Raw genomic sequence first — 11,470 nt, forward strand, 5'->3', positions numbered from 1 at the left:
CCCAAGTAGCTGGGACTACAGGCGCCTGCCACCATGCCCGGCTAATTTTTTTTTATTTTTAGTAAAGATGGGGTTTCACCGTGTTAGCCAGGATGGTCTCAATCTCCTGACCTCGTGATCCACCCGCCTCAGCCTCCCAAAGTGCTGGGATTACAGTTGTGAGCCACCGCACCTGGCTGATATTTGTTAAAATACTTTTTAAATACCATGATCATCCTGATGTGGGAAGGGGAGAAGGGAAAAAATATTGCTAACTTAGTTCAGAACATAAAGTGGAGTTCTCTAAGGAGTTGGTAAAGGTGAAGCTGACCCCAGCACCCTGTGTTTAGGGGTAAAGTCAGCCTGGCCCATGAGTGAGGGTGGGTCAGATTAGTTCCACAACTGAAAATTAAGTGGAAGGGGAAATGGGGATGTCTTCCACTGGTATAGATGATGGCTAGGACATAGGACTGCAGCGGGTATTAGGAATCACAGACCTGTCCCAGGACACTCTGTGGCCAGAAATCGAGGAAAAGGAACAACACTTGCTGATTGCCTATCCCTCAGGAACTTGCAGAGTCCACTGAGGCCTGAGCACTAGTCTCAGCAGCCCCTGATCCACAGGCAACTAGAATTAGTAAATTACAAATAATACAGATGGCCCAGAAACCTTTGGGACAACATTATCTAGCAGTCCAGACATGAACTGGTGCTGGTGAGACAGACCCAGACAACCTTCCTTCCCACTGTCTCCAGCTCTTTTCCACTCTCGACTTCGTCAGGTGAAAAATTAATCCCATCCAGTGAGACAAATGGAGGAGGAAGTTGCAGTGCTGATTGGCCAAAAGCTGGCAAGGGGGCTTGGCTGTTGGCCCATCCATGTGCTCATCTGCCCAGAATCACCAGCTCCCTGCCTCTCCCTGCATCTGGCCTTCCTCTGCCCTCCCCTGGCGCCCTCTTCTGCACCTGTCAGGTTACATTTCTGTTTTTACCCTCATGGATCAGAAGGGCATCAAATAGTGCCTGGCACATAGTAGACAGTTATTTCAGTCATCTATTGCAGTGTAACACCTACCCCAAAACTTAGTGTTTTAAAACAACACTTTCTTGCAGTTTTGCAGTTGACTGGGCAGCTTTGGTTCACATGGTGTCAGCTGAGGCACTGGTACGGTTGGAAGTTCCAAAATGGTTTCACTCATGTGCATGGTAGTTGGTGCTGGCTGGGGGCTGGAAGCTCAGAATGGGTTGGGTCATGGGGCTTTCATTCTCCACTTGGACCTCTCCACAAAGGACTCTCCATGTGGCTGCATGGGTTTCCTCACAAACTAGAGGAAGCATTCCAAAAAGGAGCATGTCAAAAACACAGAAGATGCAGATCCCTTAAAGCCCAGCCGTAGCATCACTTCTAGGGCATTCTTTTGCTTAAAACAAGTTTATAGGGCAGTCCAGATTCAAGGGGAGTAAAACTGTCTCTGCCTCTTGTTTTTTCTTTTTTTTTGGATTAGATCTTCCTTTGTCAACCAGCCTGTAGTACAGTGGTGTGATCGTAGCTCACTGTAACCTCAAACTCCTGGGCTCAAGTGATTCTCCTGCCTCAGCCTCCCGAGTAGCTGGGACTACAGGGATGCGTCTCCATGTCAAGCTAATTTTTAAATTTTTAGTAGAGATGCGGTGTTGCGATATTGCTCAGGCTAGTCTCGAACTCCTGAGCTCACGCAGTCCTCCTGCTTTGGCCTCCCAAAGTGCTGAGATTACCAGCATGAGCCATTTCACCTGACCAACTCCATCTCTTGATGGGAGGAGGGGCAAAGAATTGTCAGGCACCTTTAATCCACAGTAGTTTGCCCAATGGCCACAAATTATATAGATTCTTCCCACAGGTAAAATACATTAGTGTCTTCCTAAGATCCCCCAAAGGTTCAACTAATTAAGACTTCAGGTCCAAAGTATTATCTAAATCAAATCCAGGTGTTACTGACCAAAGAGCAAAACACTCACTGCCCACTGTTCTAGAAACCAATACTGTGACACCAGGTTTTTAAGAAAAGAAAAGCTTTATACTGCAGGTAGGCCAACAGGGAGATAGAAGAGTCCAGCTGAAATCTCCTTGTGGTGACTTTAGGTCTCCCTGGGCTGTCTCAAGTCTCCCTGGGCTGGCTTTAAGGTAGTGTTTTTATCAGAAAAATTTTTGGGGGTGGATTCTGAGATTAATAAGTAACTGGTGGAAGGAAAGGGGAGGTCTGGAACGTCCTCAGGCATGCACAATTATTTCTTCATGCCTCTTCATGAGTCACATGTGCAATTCAGGGGGATTTAGAATGTAACATGTGGTGGAAATTTGTGACACCAGAAAGCTCTTTCTGTGCAAGAGCCCAGTTGCCCTATTGGTTCCAACTAATTTCAGCCAGTTCTTTTATCTCAAGCAGAGGGAGTTTTGGCATTTCAGCACATTGATTCTTTTCTTATCTGCCATCCTGCAAACTCAGGAATTTGTTAGTCATTGGTTTCTTTAACTCTTTGGGACACAGTTTCACAGGTATATTCCTCAGGTTCAGGGACGGGAGGTATGGATAGCCGGGTGCAGTGGCTCACACCTGTAATCCCAGGACTTTGGGAGGATGAGGTGGGAGGACCACTTGAGCCCAAGAGTTTGAGACCAGCCTGGGTAACATCTCTAAAAAATAAAGATAAGGCCGGGCGCGGTGGCTCATGCCTGTAATCCCAGCACTTTGGGAGGCCGAGGCAGGCGGATCATGAGGTCAGGAGATCGAGACCATCCTGGCTAACACGGTGAAACCCCGTCTCTACTAAAAATACAAAAAATTAGCCAGGCATGGTGGCGGGCGCCTGTAGTCCCAGCTACTCGGGAGGCTGGGGCAGGAGAATGGCGTAAACCCCGGAGGCAGAGCTTGCAGTGAGCCGAGATCACGCCACTGAACTCCAACCTGGGCGACAGAGCGAGACTCTGTCTTAAAAAAAAAAAAAAAAAAAAAAAAAAAAAGAGGCCGGGCGCGGTGGCTCAAGCCTGTAATCCCAGCACTTTGGGAGGCCGAGACGGGCGGATCACGAGGTCAGGAGATCGAGACCATCCTGGCTAACCCCGTGAAACCCCGTCTCTACTAAAAAATACAAAAAACTAGCCGGGCGAGGTGGCGGGCGCCTGCAGTCCCAGCTACTCGGGAGGCTGAGGCAGGAGAATGGCGTAAACCCGGGAGGCAGAGCTTGCAGTGAGCTGAGATCCGGCCACTGCACTCCAGCCTGGGCGACAGAGCGAGACTCTGTCTCAAAAAAAAAAAAAAAAAAAAGATAAAAGAGGGACCCATGGATTATAAAGACAAATTACCTTATTCCTTTTTTTTTTCTCTCTCCCTTTTCCTGAGAAATTTAGTTAAAAAGTCACTAGGTAGGGTTGAGCAACATAAGAGTCCAAACAGCATAGACAGGGTGTCAAAGCCCAACCAGGATAGGGAGGGGTAAGGGAGTGGCGGGGAGGATAATAGCCCAGCAAAGAGGGTCGAAGCTCAGGAGAGTAAAAAGGTCCTCAGGACCTGAGCATGGTAGGAAGTCTCCTGTGAAGGGCAACTGAGTACAGGGTGTTGAAGCCAAGACGTGATGAAGAGAGTGTTGAACACAGGAACACTGATTAAAAAGTAAGTATATGGCCGGGCATGGTGGCTCACACCTGTAAACCCAGCACTTTGGGAGTCCAAGGCGGACAGATCACCTGAGGTCAGGAGTTAGAAACCAGCCTGGCCAACGTGGTGAAACTCCATCTCTACCAAAAATACAAAAAGTAGCTGGGCTGGGTGGCACATGCCTGTAATCCACAGCTGCTTGGGAGGCTGAGGCAGAAGACTCACTTGAACCTGGGAGGCAGAGGTTGCAGTGAGCTGAGATTGTGCCATCGCACTCCAGCCTAGTCTACAGAATGAGACTCCGTCTCAAAAAAAATAAAAAAAGTAACTATATATAGATGAGAGTTACCCAAGTTTCTGACAGTCAGAGGAGTTACAAATATAGACAGGGAAAAAACTAAACTGAATCCTTTGATACATTATTTAAAGTTGAGAAATTGGTGTGAATTCATGATTTTCGATATAGTGAAAAATGATGAAATAAGAATGGTGTGTGTGTATTGTCTGGGAGCAGAAATTTCCCAAGGCCATGAGCACATCTAGCAGCCAAGTCTTGGTTTCTAAACACCATTCTCCAATAAAAGGACTTAGGTATTCTTGGAGAAAAGGCTGATTGCTGATTCAAGGGATTGGCTAGGAATATTACAAGATGAACTTGGAAAGTCTTGTGTCAGAAAGTGAGGAAGAACTCCAAGAATGATAAGATTATGTCAAAAAGACACAGAAATCAGTTTGAAGGGGCTCCCATTGGCCAAATATAGAAAAATTTGATCATGAAAATAAATATTGATAGATACAATTTATTACCAGTTGAACAAAGTAAACCATGAGTCCATAGTGATATAAATAAGTGGAATTTGATGAGTAACAATATATTTACCTATTTTCAAATACTGCCTTAAGAAATACTAATAATTTTAATGGGAAACATTAGAGAAATCCAAATTGTGAGACATTCTAGAAAACAACCATCCTGAAGTCTTCCAGAATGTCAAGGTCATGATAGTCAAAGATTGAGAAAATGTTCTCATCACAATTGAAGGAAAATAAAGAGAAATAACAACTAACTATCCTTTTCTTGGGGTTACACTACTGTCCAAAGAGCATGTAGTGAGGGCAGTACTGCCAATGTCTACACAACACACCTACATCAACTAGAGCTTTGCTTTAGCTTGGTGCAATTTTTGGAAAAATGAAAAACTGAAGGAAAAAAACTAAATGCAACATGTGATTCTAAAGTGGATCCTTCTATTATAAAGAATATTCTCTGGGCATGGTGGCTCACATCTGTAATCCTAGCACTTTGGGAGGCCGAGGCAGGCAGATCACCTGAGGTTAGGGGTTCAAGACCAGCCTGGCCAACATGGCGAAACACCATCTCTACTAAAAATACAAAAATTAGCCAGGCGTGGTGGCACATGCCTGTAATCCTAGCTACTCAGGAGGCTGAGGCAGGATAATCACTTGAACCTGGGAGGTGGAGGTTGCAGTGAGCCGAGATTGTGCCACTGCCCTCCAGCCTGGGTGACAAGAGTGTGACTCCGTCTCAAAAAAAAAAAAAAAAATATATATATATATATATATATATGTGTGTGTGTGTGTGTGTGTGTGTGTGTATATATATGTATATTATTGGGGGCCAGGAGCAGTGGCTCATGCCTGTGATCCCAACACTTTGGGAGGCCAAGACAGGTGGACCACTTGAGGCTAGGAGTTCAAGACCAGCCTGACCAATGTGGTGAAACCCCATCTCTAGTAAAAATACAAAAATTAGCTGGGTATGGTGGTGTGCACCTGTAATCCCAGCTACTTGGGAAGCTGAGGCAGGAGAATCACTTGAACCTGGGAGGTGGAGGTTGCAGTGAGCCAAGATCATGCCACTGCACTCCAGCCTGGGCGACAGAGCAAGACTCTGTCCAAAAAAAAAAAAAAAAAAAATTATAATCTTATGGACCCATCATCCTATATGCTGTCCATTGTTGACTGAAATGTTGTTATGTGGCACATGATGGTATTTGAGAGTAAATTTCTCATGTATATAATTAGAGTCCTAGTGTGGTTCATGCCTCATGCCTATAATCCCAGCTCTTTGGGAGGCCAAGGCAGGAAGATCGCTTGAGGCCAGAAGTTTGAAACTAGCCTGGGTAACATAGCAAGACCCCTGTCTCTACGAAAATTTTTAAAAATTATCTAGACATGGTGGTGCATACCTGTAGTCCTAGCTACTCGGAAGGCTGAAGCAGGGAGATCATTTGAGCCCAGGAGTTTGAAGTTATAGTAAGCTATGATCAAGCCACTGTACTCCAGCCTGGATGACAGTAAGACCCTGTCACTAAAAAATAAAAATTAAGTTAAAAAAAGAATATTATTGGGATGACCAGTGAAACTGGGATGGGGACTAAGGATAAAATGATAATAATGTAGCCATGTTAACTTCCTGTTTTGATGATTATATTGTGGTTACACTGGAAATATACACAAAAGGGTTTTGGAGTAATAGGGCATCATATCAGAAATTTACTCTCAAGTACCATCATGTGCCACATAACGCTTCAGTCAACAGTGGACAGCATATAGGATGATGGGTCCATAAGATGATAATAAAGCTGCCCTGTACAGGTATACTATTTTTTATATTTTACACTGTATTATTACTGTGCCTTTTCTAGGTTTAGATATGTTTAGTTACACACTTACCATTGTGTTACAGTTGCCTACAGTGTAGGCAGTAACAGTAACATGCTGTGCAGGTTTGTAGCCTGGGAGCAATAGGCCATACCATATAACCTAGATGTATAGTGGGCTGTACTATCTAGATTTAGGCTCACTCTATGATGTTTGCACAATAACAAAATTGACTAACGACATATTTCTCAGAAAAAAATCCCCATGATTCAGCTGTATATGACTGTAGTCTAAAAAAATTATTTGTACTAAACTTGCAACTTCTCCTTAAGTGACTTTTCCCCCACACATCTAACATATAATGGAAATACAAGGACAAGAAAACCACAATAGACACTCCCATTTAGAATAGGAGATTAATAAGAGGCACATAGCAGTCATTAGCAAATCTGAGAACTAACCATGCACTTGTCACCAACTCCACCTGCTCCAGGGGCAGGGAATGTGATTCTCTGTGGCTCTTATCTCTACCCTTGGATGGAGCTCTTGGCTCCATCCTTTGAGTCATTCCTCCTTTTCCAAAAGAAATAGGCTTTGTTCACAGTCGTTAACTTGTTCAAGATGCTTCACTGGGTACCCAGTGTGCTCTTTTCATGTTGAACTATTGTCTGTTTTAGCTCAAGCCACTACTGCTTACACTGGTACAATTCTTGTAGGGGAAAAAACTGGACTTTCCATGAATTTTATTTTTAATCAAACCATACCCCCAAATCTCGAGATAAGCCCTTCCCTCCTTTAGGCTGTGAATTACAGTGCTGTGGACCAAACCTTTAAGACTCTTAGAAGCACTTTAGTCTACATGAGAGGTTTAGGAGGCACTGTTTTAAGTCTTTCTGAGATCTCAACAGTCTTACAACCATAAAAAAGAACAAAATTATGTCCTTTGCTGCAATATGGATGCAGCTGGAGGCCATTATCCTAAGCAAATTAATGCAGGAACAGAAAACCAAATACCACATGTTCTCACCAATAAGTGGGAGCTAAACATTGAGTACACACGACACAAAGGTGGGAACAATAGACTCTGGGGACTCCAACAGAGGTGGGGGGACAAGAGTTGAAAAACTACCTATTGGGTACTACCTACTGGGTGATAGGATCAATAGAAGCCCAAACCTCAGCATCATGCAATATACTCATATAACAAACCTGAACTTGTACCCCTGAATCTAAATTTCTTTTTAAATTGCTACCCATATATTAGTATATGCCAATAATATACTAATAGAGTACAAAAAATAACTAATATAACATTTGAGAAACAACAACAAAAGTCTTACAGCCACATCCTTGACCTTAAGTCCCCATTTTACAGGGAAGGTCTTGGAATTAATATTCCCTCTAGGTTTTAATTTACTTTGAGCATTTTTTTTTCTGGCTGTAGATAATGCCCTGGACCCTCTATAGTTTCTCAAAATTTTGCTTGAAACAAAATAGTTTCTTGTTCCTGTACTTCTTCACAGGCAGCTAAAGGGGGTAAGTTGGCATTTTGAACATTTTGCCTAGAAATCTCCATACCAAGGCGGCAAGTTCAATTATTTTATCCGCGTTACTACGTTACCACTATGTCACTTAGGTCCTGAATAACCTCCCACAACTTCCTCACTGTGCTGTCATCCTCCTTCCTACACTTCAGGACTCTGAAGCTTCCTGATTCCAAAGTCAATGTTATATGTTTTAGTTTTTTGTTATGGAAGCTCCCCACTTCTGGGTGTTAATTTGTTTTAATTATCTATTGCAGGGGTTGGGAAACTAGTTTGCATGGCCAAACCTAGCCCACCATCTGTTTTGGTAAGTGAAAATGCATTAGAACTCAGCCATGTTCTTTTGTTTGTGTATTTTCTATGGTTGTTTTCATACTGTGATGGCAAAGTTTAGTAGCAACAGAGATCATCGGGCCTGCAAAACCTAAAATATTGACTATCTGATCTTTTACGGAAAGTTTGCCAATGCCTGATTTATTGCTATGCAAAACAAAACAAAACAAAACTACTCAAAATGAATCTCTTAAAACAACATTTATTATTTCTTACAATTATGTGTGTTACCCATTAACCCAATGGTTTTCTGCTTCACAGAGTGTTGGCTGGGGTGGTAGAAAGTCTGGAGGTACAAATGACCTCACCCACATGGCTGAAAGTTGGTGCTAGTTGCCAACTGGAAGCTCAGCTGGAACTGTTAGCCAGGTGTCTCACTTCTCCTCCTCCAGGTGGGCCCCCACAGAGTTGGTTGGGTCTCTTCACAGCTTTGCAGCTGGGTTCTCAGAAGGAGCATTCTGAATGCATAGGAGAGAACAGAATACTTTGTTGTTGTTGTTGTTGTTTTGAGACAGGGTCTCGCTCTGTTGCTCAGGCTGGAGTGCAGTGGTGTGTGATCTTGGCTCACTGCAACCTCCACCTCTTGGGCTCAGGTGATCCTCCTAACTCAGCCTCCTGACTAGTTGCTACTACAGGTGTGCACCACCCTGCCCAGCTAATTTTTGTATTTTTAGTAGATATGGGGTTTTGCCATGTTGCCCAGGCTGGTCTCAAACTCCTGGGGTCAAGTTTTCTACCCACCTCGGCCTCCCAACATGCTGGGATTGCGGGCATGAGCCATTGTGCCTGGCCCAGAAGATCTCTTCAGGCCAAGCCTCAGAAGTTATACAGTGATACATAGCTACATTCTATTGGTCTGCATAAGTCACAGCACCAACCTAAGTTCAAGGGGAGAGGAAATAGACTCCACATATTGATAAGAGATGTAGGAAAGAATTTGTGGCTGTTTTTAATCCATCACAACACAAATAAACTGCCTGTCAGGATAGTATTACCATCTATATTTTGTTCTGAGTGCTCAACTATACTTGTTCTCATGACCCGAAGTGGGTCTGCTTCCTCCTCTCACCCCTTTATCCCAGCCTGTACAAAGGTGCCATAGCACTGGGTCCAGGCCCTGCTCAGTGACTTTGGTCATCCATTTCCAGCAACATCTATACCCAACATATATATCGAGACTGTAGACAGGATACATCTACAGTCTGCTGGGATGGGTTATTTGCCTCAAGGGCTGCTTTCTCAGATCCTAGAAAGGCCAACAGAAGCCTGGTAACTGCCTTCAATTGCTGTATCTTAAAATTGTTGGAATATCCCATAACTAATTGCTAATTAGTTATTGCCATAATAATGCTGCTTAGCAAATAACCACCAAATTGAAGTGCTGTACAATAATAAAGCATGTATTTCTCTCTCAGGTGTCCATGGATTGGCTGGGACAGCTCTGATTAAGGATGTAGTAGCTCTGTAGGTTGGCTAGGTTAGTCTATGCCATGTGTCTCTATGTCTTCTGTGATACCCACCAAGGGCATGTTTTTCACATGGCACAAGATGGGTGAGCAAAATGCCCCAATATTTCATAAGGCCTGTGGTTGGAGTGGTCACTTCCACCCACATTCTATCAACCAAAACAAGTTGGCCAACCCAACATTATCATCTTCTGCCTCTAGTGGGAGAAATTTCAAAGTTACATGGCAAAGGGACTGGATATAGGGAGTGGTAAAGAATTAGGAATAATGCAACCCTCCATGACTTTTTCTTTTTCTGGCGCTAGAATGGTGGTTGGGAATTGTGCTCCAGAACAATTCACAATTTGTAATATCTCTGGTCTCTTTTCCTCCAGTTTCCTGCTGTTCCCAGCCTGCACTATGGACTTCATCAGATTTCAGCATTAGAGAGAATATGGAAGGACATCAACCTAACTTCATCCAGTGAGGATTTCCACACACCATACACTCTCTGAGAGTTCTCCTGGCTTTGTGTGCACACCACCAGTGACAGGGAGCTCGCTATGTCATGAGGCAGCCTGCTCCCTTGTGGCTATCACTGACCCAACTATTAAGCTTTCTTATACAGACAGTCCCTGACTTGCCATTAGACTTACGACTTTTTTTTTTTTTTTTTTTTTGAGACAGAGTCTCGCTTTGTGGCCCAGGCTGGAGTGCAGTGGCCGGATCTCAGCTCACTGCAAGCTCCGCCTCCTGGGTTTATGCCATTCTCCTGCCTCAGCCTCCCAAGTAGCTGGGACTACAGTTGCCCACCACCTCGCCCGGCTAGTTTTTTTTTGTATTTTTTAGTAGAGACGGGGTTTCACCGTGTTAGCCAGGATGGTCTCGATCTCCTGACCTCGTGATCCGCCCGTCTCGGCCTCCCAAAGTGCTGGGATTACAGGCTTGGGCCACCGCGCCCGGCCAACTTACGACTTTTTGATTTTACAGTGGTGCAAAAACAATATGCATTCAGTAGAAACTGTATTTCAAATTTTGAATTTTGATCTTTTCCCAGGCTAGCAACATATGAAGGCCAACCTTTTGTTTTTAAAATAGGCTTTGTGTTAGATGCTTTTGCCCAACTATAGGTTAATGTAAATGTTCTGAGAATATTTAAGGAAGGCTAGGCTAAACTGTGATCTTTGGGAGCTTAGATATGTTAAGTGCATTTTCGACTTACAATATTTTCAACTTACGATGAGTTTATTGGGATGAAGCCCATTGTAAATAAAGGAACATCTGCATTAAGCTAAAATTCATGTCTATAACTTCGTCAGTAATATCAAGTCTGTTCCTCAGAGCCAGAGAATAAACTGAATCATTTTCCACATGATGGTGTTTCTGCTGTTTAAAGAGATCAGCCATGTACCTTCTCCCAAGCTGAAGACAACTCCTCACCAGGCTACCTATCAATTCTACCTTTTTTTAAAAACAGATGGGGTCTCACTATGTTGCCTAGCCTGGTCTTGAACTCCGAGCTCAAGTGATCCTCCCACCTCAGCCTTCTGAGTAGCTGGGATTATAGGCACACACCACCATGCCCAGCTCCATTTCCATTGTTCTTCATGCTTCCTTGTTAAGTTCCTTCCCAATCCTGATTATTATTCTTTGATTGGGCTTTGACTCCCTGGGCATTTAGTAGGGTCCATAACTGAATGCAGCATTCCAGCCAGGGTCTAAGCAACAGAATAGAGCAGGACCATCATCTCCGTAATGTCAAATATCATACTTTCATCAATGTCTTCTGAAACAATGGTTTTGACTATGAAAACAGTCAATTATAACACTGCTCTGCCATGGCCACCACTGCCCATGATTATTTAACACCACTGCTACAGGACTGTTCACCACTGTTACAGGACCGTTC

At 43.7% G+C, this 11,470-nt stretch overlaps 1 long non-coding RNA gene and 1 other non-coding gene across 2 annotated transcripts; both read left to right on the forward strand.

Annotated features, from left to right (window-relative positions):
* Positions 1 to 3,291: 3,291 nt before the first annotated feature.
* On the forward strand, positions 3,292 to 11,135 carry LOC105485654 (uncharacterized). Its single transcript, XR_011612677.1, has 3 exons — positions 3,292 to 3,629; positions 8,041 to 8,090; positions 9,957 to 11,135. It is a non-coding gene; the product is annotated as an uncharacterized lncRNA (long non-coding RNA).
* On the forward strand, positions 4,681 to 4,806 carry LOC112427413 (U4atac minor spliceosomal RNA). The gene has a single exon (XR_003018953.2). It is a non-coding gene; the product is annotated as a U4atac minor spliceosomal RNA (small nuclear RNA).
* Positions 11,136 to 11,470: the final 335 nt, after the last annotated feature.

The sequence above is a fragment of the Macaca nemestrina genome, chromosome 14, assembly GCF_043159975.1.
Source record: "Macaca nemestrina isolate mMacNem1 chromosome 14, mMacNem.hap1, whole genome shotgun sequence".
In the NCBI taxonomy this organism is placed as follows: domain Eukaryota; kingdom Metazoa; phylum Chordata; class Mammalia; order Primates; family Cercopithecidae; genus Macaca; species Macaca nemestrina.